This window comes from Stegostoma tigrinum, chromosome 5, assembly GCF_030684315.1.
Source record: "Stegostoma tigrinum isolate sSteTig4 chromosome 5, sSteTig4.hap1, whole genome shotgun sequence".
NCBI lineage: Eukaryota > Metazoa > Chordata > Chondrichthyes > Orectolobiformes > Stegostomatidae > Stegostoma > Stegostoma tigrinum.
This window is the reverse complement of record NC_081358.1, coordinates 36,478,405-36,500,755: the sequence shown is the minus strand read 5'-3', so window position 1 is coordinate 36,500,755 and position 22,351 is coordinate 36,478,405. Positions and strand designations below refer to the sequence as shown.

General features: G+C 42.3%; 1 long non-coding RNA gene across 1 annotated transcript in view; it reads left to right on the top strand.

The window, feature by feature from the left end:
• LOC125451828 (uncharacterized) overlaps window positions 1–22,351 on the top strand; it is a 165,175-nt gene that overhangs the window by 20,044 nt on the left and 122,780 nt on the right. The window contains exons 2-3 of the long non-coding RNA XR_007247399.2: window positions 11,703–11,830; window positions 12,050–12,192. This is a non-coding gene — a long non-coding RNA (uncharacterized LOC125451828). The remainder of the gene's footprint in view (window positions 1–11,702; window positions 11,831–12,049; window positions 12,193–22,351) is intronic.

The following is a 22,351-nucleotide window of genomic DNA, read 5'->3' as shown; positions in this document are numbered from 1 at the left end:
GTGGCAGAAACCAGTGGCTCATCTGGCAGAGTCCCTAGACCAAAGAAAAAGTGTAAAGCGTAACTTTGAAAGGAAATTAGGGAGGCTGAAAGAACACATGAGGAAGCTTTGGAGGTTTTAAAAAATATATAAACAGCAAGCCAAAACTAAGGAAAGTCTAGAGCTGACATTGAGTCACAGATTCATCAAGAAGTGTACGTTTGATTTGTTAAGTGGAGGTTATGTTTGACAAATTTGATTGAATTCTTTGAGGAGATAACCAGGGAATGTTGATAATGTTATGTGTTTGATGACTTTAGCAAGGCTTTTGTACTCTACATCATTGATTAGACGTAAATATAAGGGATATGATCAAGAAGTTCTGGGATGTTGTGAAAATTGAAATGTAATGAACTGGACAGGCTACTAAGACAAGGGATCATGCTATGAATAATGGGACCCTGGGAAATACAGGGAGACATTGCTGCACAAAATCCACGTAACTTTGAAGTTAGCAGGGCAGTTAAATATGGTCATTAAGAAATAAAATGGGATACTTATCTTTATTAACTGACGCATGTGAAGTTCTGGTCATCATTCTTATTACACAAGAGAAGTTGCAGAGGAGATTTACCACAATGCTAGATAACAAAGTGTGGAGCTGGATGAACACAGCAGGCCAAGCAGCATCTCAGGAGCACAAAAGCTGACGTTTCGGGCCTAGACCCTTCATCATCACCCTCTCTGATGAAGGGTCTAGGCCTGAAATGCCAGCTTTTGTGGTCTTGAGATGCTGCTTGGCTTGCTGTGTTCATCCAGCTCCACACTTTGCTATCTTGGATTCTCCAGCATCTGCAGTTCCCATTATCACCTTTACCACAATGCTACCTGGCCTGGAGAGCTGAACTATGAGATTGGTTGAGGTTGATTTCCTTGGAGCAGTGACGGCTGAGAGGGAACCTGACAGAGGTGTGTAAGACTATGAATGGCATAAACAAAATGCATAGCAAGCCACTTTTTCCATTAGTACAGGGGTTAATACCAGGGCAACAGATTGAAGGTAAGAGATAAAAGGGTGAGAGGAGAGTTGATGCGAAACATTTTCACTCTGAGTGGTGGGAATTTGAAACTCACTACCTGAAAAGGTAGTTGAGTCTGAAAATCTCACAACTTTTAAGGAGTTTTAAATATTCATTGGAATTATTATATCATCCAGGACTATGGACCCTGAGCTGGAAAATGGGATCAGTGGTCAGATCTTTGGTTGACTGGCGTGGACATGATGGAATGATTGGCCTCCTTCAGTGCTGTAAATAAAACAGTTTTTGCATCTACATTAAGCATGAAATTGATGTGCCTTACTTGGAGATAATTTGACATTCAAGAAGCACCTGGACAAATACATGACTAGGAAGGGAATGGAGAATAACAGATCCTGTAAGTGAAGACAGTTTTAGAATGGAAGGGCAAAATGTATCAGCGCAGGTTTTGGGGGCTGAAGGGCCTGTTCCTGTGCTATGTTGGTCTTTTTTTTTGGTCTTTGTATAAAGATGAAAAAGCCTCAGAAACACTGTGTGTTCAAAGTACCCCAGAGTACCAAATTGCCATACTGACCTAAAGCAAAAGATAAACTTCTCATTAAAGAAAAACAGCTGAATACATTGTTAAGTTCAAAATGCATCAAAAGTTATGCAGAAAAAAATGGAAGCAGGACTTTGAGATAGAGGATTGGCCATGATTCTCTTCAATGGTGGAGCAGACCCAAGTGTCCAATGATATATTCCTGCATCTAGTTTCTGTATTTCTGTCTATGCATTCTTCCATTGGATAGAATGGCCCTTACTTTGTTTTATTTGTACCTACCGAGTTATAGCCAGTGGATCACTGGTAATAGATTCTCTTTCCACTGCTGATGTATCCATGTCTCCCTTCAATTTCACAATGACATAAATGTTGATAATACTCAGCTCCATCAGAGCAACACTTCTCTGGGCTTCTCCACCATCTCTGGTTTGCCAACTGCTTGCCTAACATTAAATATTTGATAAATAGGCTAAATTTTGTTCAGACTGAAACCAGTGTCGTTGGTCCCAAAATGAACTCTGTTCCGTGAGCATCGTTTTCTTCCCTGGAAAACGTCAGAAGTAAAGCCAACCCTTTTGAACATTTGCTGTTATATTTGGCCCTGAAATGAGTTTCTGAAAACATATCTGCTCTGATATAAGGACCACCTACTTCCATCTCATAACATCAAATAGTCTTAATCTGCCTCTATCAATTGCTGCTGAAACTCTCATCCATACCTTTGTTGCATCTTGATAATTTGAATATATTCATGTTGTCTCACATCTGCACTGTGTAAACTTGTGCTTACCAAATGTTCGACTTCTATCTTAACTTGCACAACCTTGTTCAATCATCATTCTGTACTTGTTGATCCATGCTGGTTCCCAGTTTGACAGCATCTAATTTAAAAACCATTCTTGTTTTTTTAAGTGCTTTCATTGCATTGCTGCTTCCTATATATGTAACCTCTTTCAGCTCTTCAAGTCATCAGGATTTTTGTACTTAAAACTTTCTTGCCTTTAAAATGAATTTTTGTAAAGGTTTTTATTCGATCCTTGGAGTCGCTGGTTGGCAAGTATTTATTGCCCGTCCTTAGTTGCCCTTGAGAAGGTGGTGGTGAGCTGCCTTCTTGAACTGCTGCAGTCCACCTGCTATAGGTTGAAACACAATGTCATTCATGATAGAATTTCAGGATTTTGACCCAGTGTCCATGAAGGAATGGCGATATATTTCCAAGTCAGGATGGTGAGTGGCTTTAAGATGTTAATGTTCCCATGTATCAGCTGTACTTGTCCTTCTAGATGAAAGTGGGTTTGCAAGGTGCTGTCTGAGGATCTTTGGTGAATTTCTGCAATGCACCTTGTAGATAGTACATACTACTGGTACTGAGCATTGGTGGTGGAGGGAGTGGTGCCAATCAAGCAGGCTGCTTTGTCCTGGCATTTGAGTGTTGTTGAAGCTACTCCCACCCAGGCAAGTGGGAGGTTTTCCATCACATTCCTGACTTGTGCCTACTAGATGGTGGAGAGGCCTTGAGGAATCATGAGATGAGTTAATTTGTGCAATATTCCAAGCTTCTGACATGAACTGTACTAATGTGATGAGTTCACTTGAGTTTCTGGTCAATGGTACCTCCCGGATGCTAATAGTGAGGGATTCAGTGGTGGTAACACCATTGAATATCAAGGAGTGCTGGTGAGATTGTCTCTTATTGGAGAAGGCCTTTGCATGGCATGAACGATACTTGCCACTTGTCAGCCCAAGCCTGGATATTATCCAAATCTTGTTGCATTTGAACATGTTCTGCTTCAGTATCTGAGGAATTGTGAATGGTCCTGAACATAGTGCAATCATTGGCAATCATTCCCATTTCTGACCTTACTGTGGAGGGAAGGTCATTGATGAAAATCGTTGGGCCGAGGACACTACTCTGAGGAACTCCTGCAGAGATTCCTGGAGCTGAGGAGACAATTCTCTAACAACTATAATTATGTCCCTATATGTCAGGTATGACTCCACTAGAGAGTTTGCCCCCTGATGCCCATTGATTCCAGTTTTACTAGGGCTACTGATGCCACACTTGGTCAAATATGGCCTGATGTCAAGGGCTGTCACTCTCACCTCACCTCTGGAATTCAGCTCATTTGTCCATGCTTGAACCAAGGCTCTAATGCGGTCAGGAGCTGAGTGGCCCTGGCAGAACCTAAATTGGGTGTTGCTGAGCAGGAGATGCTTGATAGCAAATTTTCCATCACTTTACTGATGATTGAGAGTAGATTGATGAGGCGGTAATCAGCCGGATAGTGTTTATCCTTCCTTTTGTGTCCAGGACATATCCACATTGTTGGCAAGATGCTCTATTGAATCAATTCCTTGGCATTAAGCTTTGGAATTTTATCTCTCCAATTATCTACCTCTCAACCTCTCTTTTCTGCTTGACACTGATCCGTTTGAATAAGATTTTGTTTATCTGTCTTGATATCCCCTTCTGGGCTTGATGTCAATTATGCTTTAATTGGTATCATTCTTAATAAGTGCCTCTGGAAAGTTTTTGCAGCACTAAAGGTACGATATGAATGAATGTTGCATTGTGTTTTGATACACTGGGAAACTCAAGAGAAAATTAGTGATTCAGAGAATGATTCAAATCAGAATAGTTGAGATGGACAGCATGCAGACATGACAGGAAAAGTTAGATAAAGAAGCAAGATAAAAGGAACAGAGGGATATGCCAATAAGGTTATTGAAGAAAGGTGGCAGGAGGCTGATGTTGAACATTACCCAGTTAAGTGGGGAGGTAGGGAGGAGATAGGTCAGTCCAGGGAGGACAGACAGGACAAGGGGATGAGATGAGGTTAGTAGGTAGGAAATGGGGGTGGGGCTTGAGGTGGGAGGAGGGGATAGGTGGGAGGAATGGTTAGGGAGGCGTGGACGAGCTTGGCTGGTTTTGGGATGCGGTAGGGGGAGGGGAGATTTTGAAGCTTGTGAAGTCTACATTCCCAAGCAGAATACGAGTTGCTGTTCCTGCAACCTTTGGGTAACATCGTTGTGGCACTGCAGGAGGCCCAGGATGGACATGTCGTCTAAAGAATGGGAGGGGGAGTTGAAATCGTTCACGACTGGGAGGTGCAGTTGCTTATTGCAAACCGGGCGGAGGTGTTCTGCAGAGCGGTCCCCAAGCCTTCGCTTGGTTTCCATGATGTAGTGGAGGCCACAACACGAACAGTGGATGCAGTATACCACATTAGCAGATGTGCAGGCGAACATCTGCTTGATGTGGAAAGTCTTCTTGGGGCCTAGGATGAGGGTGAGGGAGGAGGTGTGGGGGCAGGTGTAACACTTCCTGCAATTGCAGGGAAAAGTGCTGGGTGTGGTGGGGTTGGAGGGGAGTGTGGAGTGGACAAGGGAGTCACAGAGAGAGTGGTCACTCTGGAAGGCAGATAAGGGTGGTGAGGAAAAAATGTCTTTGGCCGTAGGGTCGGATTGCAGATGGCGGAAGTGTCGGAGGATGATGTGTTGGATCCGGAGGTTGGTGGGGTGGTATGAGAGGACAAGGGGGATTCTGTTTTGGTTGTTATTGCAGGGACGGGGTGTGAGGGATGAGTTGTGGGAAATGCAGGAGACATGGTCAAGGGTGTTCTCGACTACTGAGGGGGCAAGTTGCGGTCCTTGAAAAACGAGGACATCTGAGACGTATGTGAGCGGAATGCCTCATCCTGTCTCTGACTTGCTGCAGTGTTCCAGTGAAGTTCAATGCAAGCTGGAGGAACAACACCTCATTTTGTTCTTGGGGACCCTACAGCCCTCTGGACTCAATACTGAGTTCAATAATTTTAGGGCCTAAACTTTCCCATGTCCCAGCACCCCACCCCACACACCAGGCCTTGTTACCACATAGCCTGCCACTACATACTCCCTGTTGTTAGTTACTAACAGTCCCCATTAACAACTATTCACCCTCACAGCCTGATTGTTAACAACTCCTTTGTCTGTCCAACTGTCTTTCTCTCTCTTTGGGCTCTGTCCTATCAATTATTCCCTGCCTCACCCACCTCCCTATTTTCTGCATATAAACCAATGTTTTCCCAGCCACCATCAGTTCTGAGGAAGGTTCGCTGGACCCAAAACATTAATTCTGTTTTCTCCTTCACAGATGTTGCCACACCTGCTGAGCTTTTCCAGCAACTTTGTAGACAGAATCGTAGTCTGTGAATAAAAAGGTAATTGGTTCTTATGAAAGTGAAGAGACCTGCTTCACTGAAGCTGTCTGTCCCTGTTATGTGACATCAGTGGATCTTTAGCTTACTTAGCTCATTAGTAGAAGCACTGCACTTGCTGGTCTAATCCTTAATCCCTTAATCAAATGCAGCTAGTAGAATACTTTGAGCAATACAGCATGGAAACAGTTCCTTCGGCCTAAACGTCTCTTGCCTTCTTCAGACAAGACTTAATTCTTTGATGGTTTGCATGCATTTGCTTTTCACATCTCCTTAGGGATAATGACTATTTCCTTTGCACAGTGTATCATCACTGTATGCATAATACTCTCATATAGCAACAGCTTTGTTCTTAAAGCTTTCAGGCCATCCTTTCGTAACTACTTCCTGCAGTGTTTCAACTTGTTGCACTGTTTTCTTGATTTGAGTAAGAGGTTTATCCTTCAGATTTAGTGTCTCTGCTGGCTTGGTGACTTTTAGAGCATGTTGAACTGTTGTGATTCGTGTAGCAGATTTCAAGCCCTGCTTCTTCAAATCTCTTCACAGGGAGTGCTGTTTTTGACAGAATGCTAGTAATGTTCACCTGTTTCCTTGCTTGTATGTCACATCTCAATGCTATCTCCACAAACAAAATGGCACTCTTTGCAGATGTTTGGATCAGATAGAAACATTTCAAGAAATATGTTTTGTAGTGGTTTATTGTCCGTGCCTGTCTACGTGAAGCAGGTTTTGGTTAATATTCTCACAAGCAAAGGGAATAGCCAGGCATTCTTCCTCAATCTGAGCATAGTTTTGTGCAGTTTGCTGTCATACCCTGGATACAAATGCAATAGGTTGTTCTTGCTGCATAAACATTGCTTCAAGTCCTGCCTTGCTGGCATCACTTTGCAAGGTGACTTCATCATTGACTCAGCACCTGAGTTTTCATCACGAGTTGTTTGGCGCTTGTGAGAGCAGCATCTTATTCTGTTCCCATTCCCAATGCACAACCTTAGCAGTGAGCCTTCATAGATGTTCACATTTTAATGCCAAAGTAAACAAGGATTTTGTTAAATAGTCCACAACTCTAACAAAACAATGAATTGATTTCACATCTATTGGCCATTGCATCCCTGCTGCAGCTTTCACCTTGTCAGGGTGTGGGGAGAGTTCTCTACCTGTCAGTACACAATTATGTCCTTGACTTCAGCTTCTTAAATTCCATAAGTTTCTTTTTCAGCTTCAGATTCATTCTAGCAGTTGCACCAGATTCTGGTCATGATTGGCAATGGCTTGTTCCATTGAGTTTCCAAAGCCACAGATCATCCACAATAGTTCCAGTCTAGGAAGATCACTAATTATCTCATGCTTCCAGCCTCCACAACATTCTCAGGTGGCACATTTCTGATTCTAACCACTGGTTGTGGAATGTAGGCTTTATTTACATCAACATTGTTTTTTTACTAAATATCTAAAATTTGGCCCCTCTGATTCTTGATTCTTCCAGCCATGGGAATCAGTTTTACCCAATCTTCTCTGTCCAAATCCCTCATGATTTTCCATACCTCTGTAAGAGCTCCTCTCAATCTTCTTTTCACCAATGACATCAATGCCAATTTCCCCAGTTAATCATGATGGAAATTTCACTTCAAACTGTTCTCACTAATCTTTTCTGCACTCTGTAATCTTTACCCATCCTTCCTAAACTGTGGTGATCAGACATCAGGCAGTTGAGGTTGAAATTTTGATACAGGCTTAACATAATTTCCTCACTTCTACACACTATACCCTTGTTAGTCCAGGATGTGGATGTTTAATTAACTTGCCCTGCCATTTTAACAATATGAGCATAAACCCAAGTTCTGATCCTGCTGCCCTTCACGGTTGTACCTTAATTATATTCAGTCGGCCTTTAATATCAATGAGACTATTTAGAATTAGTGAAAGATTCATCTGTAATGGAAATCTCAGGGGATGGTCATGATGGATCAACCATCCGGGCTGCAGATGTTTGCAAATCTTTGTCTACACAGCTATTCATCTGTTTCCATTTCTGTAGTTTGTAAAAAATAAGAAAACTGAAACAGAGACTAAAACACTGAGTGATTGTCACTGAGACAAAGAAAAGCATAGGAAAAAATAGACAAGAGAGTAACTAAGTGACACATAAAGGCAGATTAACAGGTATGGTACAGAATCAGAAAAGCAGGGAAGCAGACAGAAAGGCCAGAAATAATAGAGTGAGAAAGTAAAAATAACACAGGCCTGGAGAGCCATGGATTGCTTCTTCCAAAATAACATTAAAAGCTTGTTACAGCTCAATGCCCATGGCCTCACTAAGGCGCATTGCAGCAGTGAAGTCTTTCCTCAGTATTCACAATGCTGAAAGCAAAAGGCAACAGCAGTGGGTTCAGAGATACATATATAGCCTTACTGATATGAATCCTACTCTCAAGAGCTCTCAATTATCACATATGCTGTAAGATGGCCCTCAGGGGACAGTTATGAAACCTCATCAGTAAAGAATGTGGCAACTTCAGCTCAGTACAGATAACCTCTATGCAATACTGTGCTCCATACCGTAAACTTCCTTTGAGCAATGCCTTGGATAATCTACTTATCATACTTCAAACGAAATGAAATAAAACAGGAACATGAGTGCATCTATATGTATTCCTGTTACACAGTTTGAAATCAAAGGTCAATAACAGTCTGAGGAAAAACAAACTGCTTTGACCCCATAAGGTGGGAGATAATCTGAACAATCCTGTACAGACCATGATGATAGTACAGAAATCCTTTTTATTTAAATGTGCTTCCTTAATATGTAGCAGCAAAAACTTTTTTGAAAAGCAGCATTTCATTGCCATTTCTGCTGAAGTGTTTACAATTAGCAGTTTGATTAGTTATTGGAGTCGACAAAGTGAGGAAAATAACATGTATCACTTTCTCCTGTCATAGAGGTCAAAAACATGGCTATCGTACTACTTGTGACATAATGACCTGGATCCTGCTTCCCTGTGTCACTGTATATGCGCTGTATGGTATGTAGGTTAGCAAGTCTCTCCAGGTGTGACTAACTGCACTAGTTTCCTTCCCATGTTTACATGTACCACGACAAGCACTACAATACAAAGACATTGTGATGTGGTGTGTGACAATATGGGATAATATGACTGAGGTTCGATTTCCCATATGCTTTACTATCCCGAGGAGATGCCTCACAGAAAGAGAGGAACTAGCTTGGTGATCTCCAGCCTTTAAAAAAAAACCCAGAAGAACTGGGGATGCTGTAAATCTGAAACAAAAACAGAAATTGCTAGAAAACCTCCGCAAGTCTGGCAGCATCTGTGGAGAGAAAACAGAGTTAATGTTTCGGGTTGGGTGACCCTTCCTCTGATCTACAGTCCTCATAAGCTTTCTGTTATCTATCACTCTGGTGACCAGTAAAAAATCTGACAGTCTAAACACATGTACTTTGTGAACAACAAAGAGCCAAATAGGGAAGAAAACTAATCAAAATAAGGATGATAAAAATGTTCATGTCAGATGACTCATGGAGCTTTGTAACTGGTGGGTGGGACACAAATGTTATAGTCCTGCCCTTATCTCTGACAGATTCCATTTTTGCCAGTATAGGAAAGCCAAACTTAGAAAATTATTTGAACTTAGTACTGAGGTCAAACAAACTTCATTTTGGTCATTGCAATGACCTAATGGGAGTCTCAAATCCATAGGATAGGGTAAGTGTTCTTAAAGGACAGTTAGGCATATAAAACTCTCATGACTGGAAGTTTTTATTTTAAATCCTCTGCTCAGTAAACCAGAAAAAATTCAAAGCAAAGCTTTGTTGAGAGTTTAAGAAAAAAACTCCTCTGCTTGATTGCATCAACTAACAAGCTATCTGGTGTCGGTTAGGCAAAACTAGCATAGTTATTAACTTTCAGAAGAATTCTTTCCCTAAGGGCAATTATAACAAATATTAGGTTAGATTAGATTCCCTACAGTGTGGAAACGCCCTTCTGCCCAACAAGTCCACACTGCCCCTTGAAGAATCCCACCCAGATCCATCCCCCATGCCCCACACACCCCTGAACACTACGGGCAATTTAGCATGGCCAATCCACCTAGCCTGCACATCTTTGGACTGTGGGAGGAAACCGGAGCACCCAGAGGAAACCCCACAGACATGGGGGGAACGTGCAAACTCCGCACAGACAGTCGCCCGAGGCTGGAATCAAACCCGGGTCCCTGGCGCTGTGAGGCTGCAGTGCTAATCACTTAGGTATACTTGGTCAAGATTTACAAGGGGGAGGTGATGGACTAGTGATATTATTGCTAGACCATACTCACAAGATCCAGCTAATGTCCTGGAGACCCAGGTTCAAATCCTGACATAGTAGACAGTGGAACTTGAAATCAATAAAAATCTGCCATTAAGAATCTAAGGATGACCATGGAACCACAGTTAATTATCAGGAAAAACTCATCTGGTTCTCTAATGTCCTATAGGGAAGGAAATCTGCCATCCTTCCCTGGTCTGGACTCCATGTGACTCTAGACCCACAGCAATGTGGTTAACTTTAAACTGTCTTCTGGGAAATTAAGAATGGGCAATTAATGCTGGACTCGCCATTAATACTCACATCCTTTGAATGAATAAAGTTAAAAAAGGCTTGAATTATTTCAGCAGGGAGTTTTAGTTTATAGTTTGACTAGAAGTTTAAGGATGATATGAACCAATAAGTTATCTATCGTATAGGGTCTGAATGAAAATATGTTTTTGTGAGATATTAACTGCTTGAATAGATTTCATTCTTTTTTAGGTGTGCATGAGTCAGCTAGGTGGACTTCAGAGAGCATATGAGTTGCCTGATTGAGGCGGTTAGCCTGGTCCAATCAGGAAGCCCTGGCTCTGTTCACACTGAGAACCAGCCCTGAGGAAGTTGGATCAGTGTCAAGGACTCTCCACGTGCAAATAAGAGTGACTTGGTGTCAGGATACTGGCCTTTGTGGAGTTACTTCAATTCCACATGGATGCTGGGGTTTATCCATGGTGTAAACTAAGTGAGTGGCTATGAAGGTTACGTGGGGGGATGTTGGGGTGAACGAGTTCGGATTAAGTCAGCATGGTAGTTGTGAGGAGTGGATTGTATTATTGAGTTGGTATGGAGGTGCTATGGGGCCAGACCAGGCGCTCTCAAAATATTTTAAGAAGGTATCCTAAACCCTAACTTTTTCTTACTTTAGTGATAGATATTGTGTTGTGTTCCAGATGTGATGCAACAGGTCAAAATACTCGATGTTAAGCAAAATACAATTTATTTAAACACTATAGTTGACATACAAACTAAAGAAAGAGGAATTTAGAATAGCTTTTAACTACTGGAAAACATAACCAATGAATAGATAACTGTAATTACTAGGTATGTGTTCCAATATAGTAACATCCCATAAACACACCCCTTGGCAAAAAGGTAAATTCAGACACAGATTTTTATATGCAGTTCTCCAATCCAGGAGGAAAGACCATCAATAGAGATTTCAGAGAAAGTAGCAGCCAGGAATCATTTACTGAATCTTTGCACTCTTCTGGGACCGCAAACAGCCTCTGACTGCTACAGCTAAAAAAACTAGAAAGCTTGGTCTGTGAGAGCTGACAACTCCCCTCCCATTGTTACAACTATTTAAAAAAAACCTAAAGGCCTCATAAGTTATTTGTTTAAGCCGTTTTGAGTAGTCAGTTCATCACATCTGCCTTTACAACCTCTCTTCAAAAAACTCAAGTACAAAATAACATTTTTAAAGTGACAGCATCATCACGGAGGGCTATGGCAGTAGGGGTTACAATAAGGGAGGGCTAGGGGTTTAAGACAAAATCCCAGTGAACTGCAGTGGTTCTCTTAACCAGACTGCCTCAGGAGTTGAACACCAATATGGCCACTTATGATCTGCTTCCAGGTCAGCAGGTCAAGCTCGAGAATGAGTTGATGAGGAAAAGGTGACAAGTAAGAAAGATTGACGTGGCCAGCAATAGCCTGCTATGGATTGGAGACGATTATACATGGACCTCTGGATTATACATTTCGGTAAATATTCTTAAATTCCTTTTTATTATGTGGTTCCAGTAATTTTAATGAAAGACATTGACAGTGTAGATTTTGTATATCTGATTGATCCTCTTGGATTGACATGAAGATTAACAGAAATGCGTTGATATCACACATGGTAATGTATCTTGATGCCTGGGGTAATTTGCATTGACCACTAGCATGGCTCAGATGATTCTGATTTGCTCTGACCCACAGGTTTGCTGCTTCATGTAAAAGAGATGACACTCATGAGTGAGGGATTTTCGCTACACTCAATGAAAGCAAACCCATATCTCATCTTGCCATTGAATTATTTGAGGGAGATCTTCACTTTATACGGTAGAATAAAACCTGAAATGGTAAGTTGGAAATATGACTTGCATATGTCTCCTGACTTTTAGTTCCAAGAATTCCAAGAACTCCAAAAACTGACAATACAACTGCTTTAGCTGTAGCTTCACATCATTGGCCATGAATCTTTGAAAAGTGACACTCAAATCTCCTTTTACCACAGACTGTCATTCTGTCATTCTGTTCTGTGTAAGGTGTGGTTAATAGTATTGGACTGCTGTAGTGTTTACACTTTTCTAAGTTAACCATAATTTTCAAAATAGATGTCCATTTCACCAACAGATTTAATTACTGTAGGTAAAAGTCAATGTTTTCTAGAGTTCTAACCTTTGCAAATAATTGACAGTACTGATTTCTGCAGCATCTATACCTGAGTCTATCTTATCGAAAAAGAAATCATAAAGCCAATTCATTTGGAAAATCGCCAGTGTTCTGTATCCCTGATGAACAAGTTTTATATAGCTTAATAATATAAATACAGATGACTGACACTGCAGAACCTTTCGCAAACATACAAATTAGGAACAGGAGTAGATCATTTGTCACCTCAAGTCTATTCCACCATTTATAGTTCTGGAGGTGCTCCAGGGAAAATATCCCCATGCTATTCAGCCTCTCCCTTCAGCCCAAACCCTCCAACCCGGGCAACATCCTTGTAAATCTTTATTGAACCCTTTCAAGTTCCACAACAGTCTTCGTAGGAGTCTTCTACCAAGAGCATGTTCAGCATGCTGCTCCTCATTCCCTTCTATCATGTGACAGAACAGAGCTATGGCAATTGGCAAAGCCAAGAGCTCAGGGCAGACTGGGGTCATGGAAACATTCACAGACCAAAGGAAGCAGAGCAGTAAGTAATGCTGAGATAAATTGGACAGAAAAGGACAGCCAGGCACAGAACACAGAATGTTGCCTGACATTAACAAGGGGATACAGATTGGTAAAATGCCCAAAGTGCATTAATATTAGAAGCTAGGCCATATAAAGGAAAATTGTTGGCTCAGGCATCCCATGGAAACTTGGGCTGCAAGGCTGTGGCGTGAAAGATGGTAGTGTCTGGTCAGGCATGACTGTTGATATCAACAATGCTGCTTCCCTCTCTCTCTTCTGAAACTTAAACAGCTTATAAATTTCACTTTCAATTTCCACCCTGCCCTCACTTCCATCTAGACCATCTCTGAATCTTCTTTTCCCTTCCTCGACATCTCTGTTTCTATTTCTGGGCATAGACTGGCCACTAATATCCATAATAAACCCACAGACTCGCACAGCTACTTGGACTATATATCCTTGCACCTTGCTTCCTGTAAAGACTCCATTCACCCAGTTCCTCTGTCTCCATAGCATATGCTCCGATGAGGCCAGCTTTGACAAGGGACCCTACGAAATGTCCACCTTCTTCCTCAACTAAGGATTCCCCAACACCATTGTTGACAGGGCCCTCAACCAAGTTTGACCCATCTCCTGCACTTCAGCCTTCACCCCCTCTCTTCCTTCTGACAACAGTGATAGGGTTCCCCTTGACCTTACCTACCAGCCCACCAGCATCCACATCCAGAAGATCAGCAGATGCCATTTCCGCCACCTCCGGTGAGAAGCTACTACCAGACACATATTCCCCTCCCCTCTGTTGTCCGCTTTCCGCAGGGACCATTCCCTCCAGGCCACCCTAGTCCTCTCCTTCTGCACTCTAAACACCGTCCCCATTCCCACCCGAGCTCTGCGGCACCTTCCCCTGAAATCACCAAAGGTGTAATAGCTGCCCATTTGTCTCCTCCCTCCCCAGCATCCAAGGGCCCAAGGATACCTTCAGCTGAACAGCATTTTACCCACACTTCACACAATCTAGCCTACTGCATTCCCTGTACCTGATGTGCTGTCCTCTACATTGGGGAAATGAAGCAAAGCCTGGCCTGTGGCTTGCCATTTTAACACATCATCCTGTTCCCTGGTCAATATCTCTGTCTCTGACTTGCTGCAGTGTTCCAGTGGAGCTCAGTGCAAGCTGAAAAAACAGCACCTCATTTTCAGCTTGGGACCCTGCAGCCCTCTGAACTCAATATCAAGTTCAATAACTTTACGGCTTGAAGTCTGCTACATCCCAGCCCAACCCTCATAACCCAGGCCATGTTATCACATAACTTGCTATTACACAGAAGCTATTGTTAGCCACAAACAGCCTCCATTAACAGCTGTTAAGAGATAATGGGAACTGCAGATGCTGGAGAATCCAAGATAATAAAATCATCTGATGAAGGGTCTAGGCCCGAAACGTCAGCTTTTGTGCTCCTGAGATGCTGCTTGGCCTGCTGTGTTCATCCAGCCTCACATTTTATTATCTCCATTAACAGCTGTTCACTCTCTGAGCCCAATCATTACCCACGCCTTTGTCTGTCCAACTGTTCTTTTCTCTCTTTGGGCTCTAACTCTACCTATCATTTACTGGTCACCACCGCGCCCGCACCTCCCCCCACCCCTGCCACCCATCTTCTGCATTTAAACTGACATCTTCCTAGCTACCACCCATTCTGAGTAAGGGTCACTGGACCCGAAACATAAATTCTGATTCCTCTACACAGATGTTGTAAGACCTGCTGAGTTTTTCCAGCAAATTTTGTTGACAATGAAGGCTGAACGTGATGCCAATAGTATTCTAGAGAAAGGGGAACAGACTAAAGGAAACCCCATTCTTAAAACAAAGGGATAGGAAAGGCAAAGTACCCCAGAGCAGGCATCACAGTTAGAGACCAGCAGGGTTATACCAATGACGGAAAATAAATTTGCCTACTGCGAGAGCAGAGTCAGGGTCTTACAGCATGGAAACAGACCCTTCAGCCCAATTTGCCCGTGCTTAACAGGTTTCCAGAACTCAAGTAATCTTATTTGCCTGTGTTTGGCACGTATCCCTCTAAATCTCTCCTATTCATGTACCTGTCTAATGTCTTTTAAATGTTGTAACTATGCCTCTACTACTTCTTCTGGCTGTTTATTCCATACACTCACTACCCTCTGTGTGACAAAGTTGCCCCGCAGGTCCATTTTAAATGTTTCCCTTCTCAGCCTAAAGCTATGCCCTCTAGTTTTTGAACTCCACTACTCGAGGGAAGAGATCTTTGCTATTCACGTTATCTGCACCTGTCATAATTTTAGGAACCACCTTTAAGGTTACCTTTCAATCTCCTATGCTCCAAGGAAATAAGCCCCAGCCTATCCAGCCTCTCCTTATAGCTCAAACTCTCCAGTCCTAGTAACACCCTAGTAAATCTTTTCTGTGCCCTTTCCAATTTAATAACATGCTCTAATTTAATAACAAGACAACCAGAATAGTATGTAGTACTCCAAAAACGGCCTCATCAAGTTCCTCTTCAACCCCAACAAGATCTCTCAACTGCTATATTCAATGATTTGAGCAACAAGGGCAAGTGTGGCAAATGTTGCCTTCTTCACCCTGTCTACCAATGATGTCACTTTCAAAGAGATCTGAACCTGAACCCTTAGATCTCTCTGTACAACAACGCTTCCCATGGCCTTAGCATTAACTGTCTGAGTCCTGCACTGCTTTTCCTTACCAAGATGCAGGACCTCACATTTATCTACATGAAACTCCATCTGCCACTCCTCAGCCCATTGGTCCAATTGATCAAGATCTCTTTATAATTTTAGATAACCTTCTTCACTGTCTACTATATCATCAATTTGGTGTCATCTGCAAACTTGCTAACCATGCTTCCAATATTCTCATCCAGATCATTTACGTAAATGACAAACAACAGTGGACCCAGCAAAAACGTCACTGGTTACAGGCCCCAATTCAAAAAAACAACCACTTACCTCCAGCCTCTGTCTCCTACCGTCAAGCCAATTTTGTATCTAATTGGCTATCTCTCCCTGGATTCCATATGATTTAACTTTACTAAACAGTCTACGATGTGGAATCTTGTTGAAGGCCTTGCTCAAGTCTATGTTGACTATGTCTACCACTCTGCCCTCATCTATCTTCTTGGTTACATCATCAAAAATTCAATAAAGTTTATGAGATAACAAAGTGTGAAGCTGGATGAACACAGCAGGCCAAGCAGCATCTCAGGAGCACAAAAGCTGATGTTTCGGGCCTAGACACTTCATCAGAGAGGGGGATGGGGAGAAGGTTCTGGAATAAATAGGGAGAGAGGGGGAGGCGGACCAAAGATGGAGAGAAAAGAAGATAGGTAGAGAGGAGAGTATAGGTGGGGAGGTAGGGAGGGGATAGGTCAGTCCAGGGAAGACGGACAGGTCAAGGAGGCTGGATGAGGTTAGTAGGTAGGAAATGGAGGTGCGGCTTGAGGTGGGAGGATGGGATGGGTGAGAGGAAAAACAGATTAGGGAAGCAGAGACAAGCTGGGCTGGTTTTGGGATGCAGTGGGTGGAGGGGACGAGCTGGGCTGGTTTTGTGATGCAGTGGGGGGAGAGGAAGAACTGGGCTGGTTTTGGGATGCAGTGGGGGAAGGGGAGATTTTGAAGCTTGTGAAGTCCACATTGATACCATTGGGCTGCAGGGTTCCCAAACGGAATATGAGTTGCTGTTCTTGCAACCTGCGGGTGGCATCATTGTGGCACTGCAGGAGGCCCATGATGGACATGTCGTCTGAGGAATGGGAGGGGGAGTTAAGACGGTTTGCGACTGGGAGGTGCAGTTGTTTATTGTGAACCGCGCGGAGGTGTTCTGCAAAGCGGTCCCCAAGCCTCCACTTGGTTTCCCCAATGTAGAGGAAGCCACACCGGGTACAATGGATACAGTATACCACATTGGCAGATGTGCAGGTGAACATCTGCTTAATGTGGAATGTCATCTTGGGGCCTGGGATGGGGGTGAGGGAGGAGGTGTGGGGGCAAGTGTAGTACTTCCTGCAGTTGCAGGGGAAGGTGTCGGGTGTGGTGGGGTTGGAGGGCAGTGTGGAGCGGACAAGGGAGTCACGTTTATGAGATATGATTTCCTATGCACAAAGCCGTGTCAACATATCTAATCAGTCCTTACCTTTCCAAATGAACAGAACCAAGTTACAAATCTCAATCAGTCCAATCAAATTGATGTAGAGCTCAATGGCGTGAAGTGGCAGCCAACCCATACACGCCATGGGAGGCAAACACCAGATTACTACCCACTATTCTAGAACCTGAAAAATCTAATTTGGAAAAATGTCTAATTACAGAACATTTTTTAATAGAGCTTAAACAAGGAGTAAGGAGGGCTAAAAGGTGCCATGAAATGATCTTGGCAAACAGAATTAAGGAAAATTCCAATGCCTTTTGCTCATATGTAAGGAGCAAGAGGGTAGCTGAGGAAAGGTTTTTTTGGTCCACTCAAGAACAAAGGAGGGAATTTATGCATGGAGCCAGAGGATGTGGGTGAAGTCCTTGATGAAAACATTGCACTGGCATTCACAAAGTAGAAGGACATGGTGGATGGTGAATCTAGAGAGTAGTGTTTTGATATTTTGGGGCATTAAGTAGACAAGTCCCCAGGGTCTGATGGGAAATTGCTGCAGTCTTGTATGAAAGTTTTGTATTGTCTTGAGTCGTAGGGGTGTCCAAGAGGACTGGAGAATGGCCATTGATATTCCTTTTATTAAGAAGAACAACAGGGATAATCTGCCAAATTACAGGCTGCTGAGCGTCATATCAGTGATAGGGAAATTATTGGACATGATTTATTTGTATTTGAAAAAGAATGGACTTATTAGGGATAGTCACCATGGCTTTGTGTAGGGGAGATCATGTCTCATAAACTTGATTGAGTTTTGAGGAAGTGATGAAGATGATTGAGGACAGAAAGGTGGATGTCGTCTACATGGACTTTAGCAAAGCCTTTGTCTAGGTCCCTCATCAGAGGCTAACAGAGAAAGTGAAGTCACATGGGATCTGCAGTGAGCTGATAAGATGGATATAGAACTAACTTAGTCATAGAAGACATAGAGTACAGTGAAAGATTATTTTTCAGACTGGAGATCTGTGACCAGTGGTGCTCCACAGGAATCAGTGCTGAGACCCTTGTTGTTCACAATATATATAAATGATCTGGGGAAGAATCTCAGTTTTGTGATTAGTAAGTTTGAGGAGGACCCAAAGATTTGGGTAGCTGCAAATAATGAGGACATTGGTGGAAGAATCAACAGGAGACATGGGTGGAGAAATGGCAGATGGAATTGAATGTGGACAAATGTGAAGTGATGGAAAGTATAACATGTGAGGGAAATGTACAGTAAATGGCAGAACTCTTACGGCATCAATGTACAGAGGGATTGAGGAGTACTGGTTCGCAGTTCCCTGAAAGTAATAGCACAAATGGATAGGGTGGCCAAGAAGGCATATTGCACAATTACCTTCATCACTCAGGGTATTGAGTATAATAATTGGCAAATCATGTTGTAGCTGTACAGGACTTTAGTTTGGCCACATTTGGAATATCACGTACAGTTCTGATTGCCATACCACCTGAAGGATGTGGAGGCTTTGAAGAGCGTACGGAAACGGTTTACCAGAATATTAGGTATAACAAGGTGTGGATCTGGATGAACATAGCAGGCCAAGCAGCATCAGAGGAGCAGGAAGGCAGACGTTTCGGGCCTAGACCCTTCTTCAGAGAAATTATCTCAGATTCTCCAGCATCCGCAGTTCCTACTATCTCTTACCACAATATTGCCTGGTTTGGAAGGGGTTAGCTATGAGGAGAGATAATGGGAACTGCAGATGCTGGAGAATTCCAAGATAATAAAATGTGAGGCTGGATGAACACAGCAGGCCAAGCAGCATCTCAGGAGCACAAAAGCTGACGTTTCGGGCCTAGACCCTTCATCAGAGAGATGAAGGGTCTAGGCCCGAAACGTCAGCTTTTGTGCTCCTGAGATGCTGCTTGGCCTGCTGTGTTCATCCAGCCTCACATTTTATTATCTTAGCTATGAGGAGAGATTGGATATACTTGGTTTGTTTTCACTTAAACATTGAAAGGTGAGAGGTGACCTGACAGGAGTTTACAAAATTATGAGAGGCAAGGCTAGGATGGATAGTAGGAGTCTTTTACCCAGGGTAGAAATGCCAATTACTAGGGGACATAGGTTTATTATAAAAGGTAGACCCACAATACCTGTAGGGAAGGAGTTCCAGGATTTTGATCCAGCAATACTGAAGGAATGGTGATTTATTTCCAAGTCAGGATGGTGAGTGGCTTGGAAGAGAACTTACACGTTCACTCCTCCTCAGCTCGTGGTAACATGTTGGAGGGAAAACACCATCTTTGGATTTCCCAAAACTGGTGAAATGCCATTGACAGTAGGATGAGGGCCTTAAGTATTCTTTAATACATTCACAGGATGAGCTAGGCCACTGTTTATTGCCCATCCCTATTTGCTCATTGACATTGCTGTGGGTCTGGAATCACATGTAGGCCAGACCAGGTAAAGATAACAATTTACATCCCTAAAGGACATTAGTGACCCAGGTGGATTTTTCTGACAATGGACTCATGGTTGTCGTTGGAGTCTTAAGTCCAGACATTTACTGAATTCAAATGCCACCCTCTGCCGTGGCAGGATTCGAACCCAGGTCCCCAAAACATTATCTGAGTCTCTGGATTAACTGTCGAGCAATAATTCCACTAGGCTATTGTGCCTCCCCCCACGCAATAATTGCCCACCTGAAAGCGTCAGTTAGTATTCCAGAAAGAATGATGTGCTTGAGCCTTCCTGCCCAATATTTAATTGGAGGGAGGCAGGTAGTAAGTGGTCTGCCATACCACATTTCCCATCTGATTAAACAGTCCCACTTACCTCGCGGAGACAGGGTGTTAGTTTCACCCAGTAACTCTGCTTTTCTCTTTTCATGATGCTTCCAAACCTTATTGAATAGTTTCAGTGTTTTCTGTTCATATTTTGTGTTTACAGGATTCACTGTAATTTGTCTTTGAAAGAGAATTTATCCTTTTCATTCCAAGTATAAAACTGTCTAATGTGCAGCTGAGCAGCAGGGGCAGCACGGTGGCTCAGTGGTTAGCACTGCAGCCTCACAGCACCAGGGACCTGGGTTCAATTCCAGCCTTGGGTGACTGTCTGTGTGGAGTTTGCACATTCTCCCCGTGTCTGCGTGGGTTTCCTCCGGGTGCCCCGGTTTCCTCCCACAGTCCAGAAATGTGCAGGCTAGGTGGATTGGCCATGCTAAATTGCCCATAGTGCTCAGGGGTGTGTGTGGGTTATAGGGGGATAGGTCTGGGTGGGATGCTTCAAGGGGCGGTGTGGACTTGTTGGGCCAAAGGGCCTGTTTCCACACTGTAGGGAATCTAATCTTACCAAACTGTAATTATTTGTACCTAGTTGTGGGAAGGTCAGTCGACAGTTGTAAATAGTATTTTCTCATTTTGAAAATGCAGGCCATGAAATTCCAGCATATCTTTGTCTGAGTTTAATAATTGTTGATAAATTGTCTTGTGTAAACTGAATTTGTAAAATACAGTCATGCACATTATTATCTGTGAGTTTTGTTCATTGTGTTTGCCTTATGACCATTCTAACTGACTTCATCAAGTCTACATTATGTCAAAGGTCCTTATTCTAGTTTTGTTGGTTACAACCTCACAGCATTGTTTGTTTCTTTGAATTTTTAGTATTCAACACGCAACTAATTTAATTATTTTCAGAGCTTTCTCATTAACTTTTTATTACTAAATAGACAACTCTGCTTTGTGCTTAGTTCTACTTCTTAAAAGAACACATTGATAGCAGATGAAAAACAGATTGTTTCGTAGCTGCTGGCTGTTTGTAAAATAGAAAATGTACAATTACATAGTGCTCTTCATGGTCTCAGGACATCCCAAACTACTTTACAATCAATTAAACATGTTCAAAGCTTGTAATGTAGCAAACACAGCATCCAAACTATACACAGCAAGCTCCCACAAACAACAATGTAACAATGATAACTAATCTGCTTTTTGCAATGTTAACTTTGTGGTATATATTGGTTAAGACACTGGGGAGAAAGTTCTTGTTCTATTCTGAAATAGTGCCAGAGAGTTTTAACATTCACCATACAGGCAGACAAAATTGGATTTGACTACAGTTTTAAAGAAAAGTCATATCGGACATGAAATGTATCTCTCTCTCTCCACAAATGCTGCCAGACTTACTGAGTTTCTCTTGCCCTTGCTATTTTCATTAGAAAACTATGTTTCATATAGAATATACCAGCATAGTGCTAATGGAAATATATTTTATGAATATTTGTGAATGCTTTTAGTTTTCTGTCATATTTCTGAAATTTTAGGATATACTACGGTAAAATGAAAGATAAACGTCTTCCAGATGTTTTGTCATAGTAACTTTCTGAGAATCTTTCCCCGAACAGCATTGCATTTATAAATGGAGAGAAGTGTGTGTTTAATTATGGGTGTTTCCCATCTTTGTAGAGAATTTGAATGTCTATGAAAGCTTTCTCCATTATAGCTTGTGCCACTCCACAATTTTAAATTGAAACCACATGGATTTAATAGATTCCAGCTCAGAAACTGGCTGAACAAAATAAGCTTGTGTGCGCGGTTATTGGCTCAGACTGAACTGATGTTTTTACATCATGTGATATCTATGGAAAGCAAGACACTAATCACAAAGCTACATAGTATGTCTCAGTTCTTAGTCTTAAACATGAAATGTGTATCTGTACTCTTCCAGAGTTCTTGGCTGAAAATACAATTTTCTAAGGATTATAAACTTAATGAACATTAACTGTGTGCTATTTCTTCAATCAAGTTTGCATGTCAGCCTTTAAAACTTCAGATGTCATCAACATTGCTCTGATGAAATTTACTCACTGGAAAACAGTTGCAATAACTGTTGTTTCTTTTAAAATTGTAATCACCATTTTTGACAAAACTCTGCATATTTTGTCTTTGTTAAATAATAAGGGGAAGCTAAAGCCCATTGAGCTATTTGAGATCTTAAAGTGGTTGAGGCTAACGCAGCAAAGCTATAAAGCTTTGATATCTGTTTGTGGCTCTCTTGAACAGCACATTGCTGATGGTATGATACATAAGGTTGTGGTTATGCTACTGGAATAAGAACTCAAGAACTTGAGATTCAATTGCTGTCATGTTATAGACAAATGTAATGCAATAAAATCCAGGCCGGGTGTTATTTTGGAGCTGTT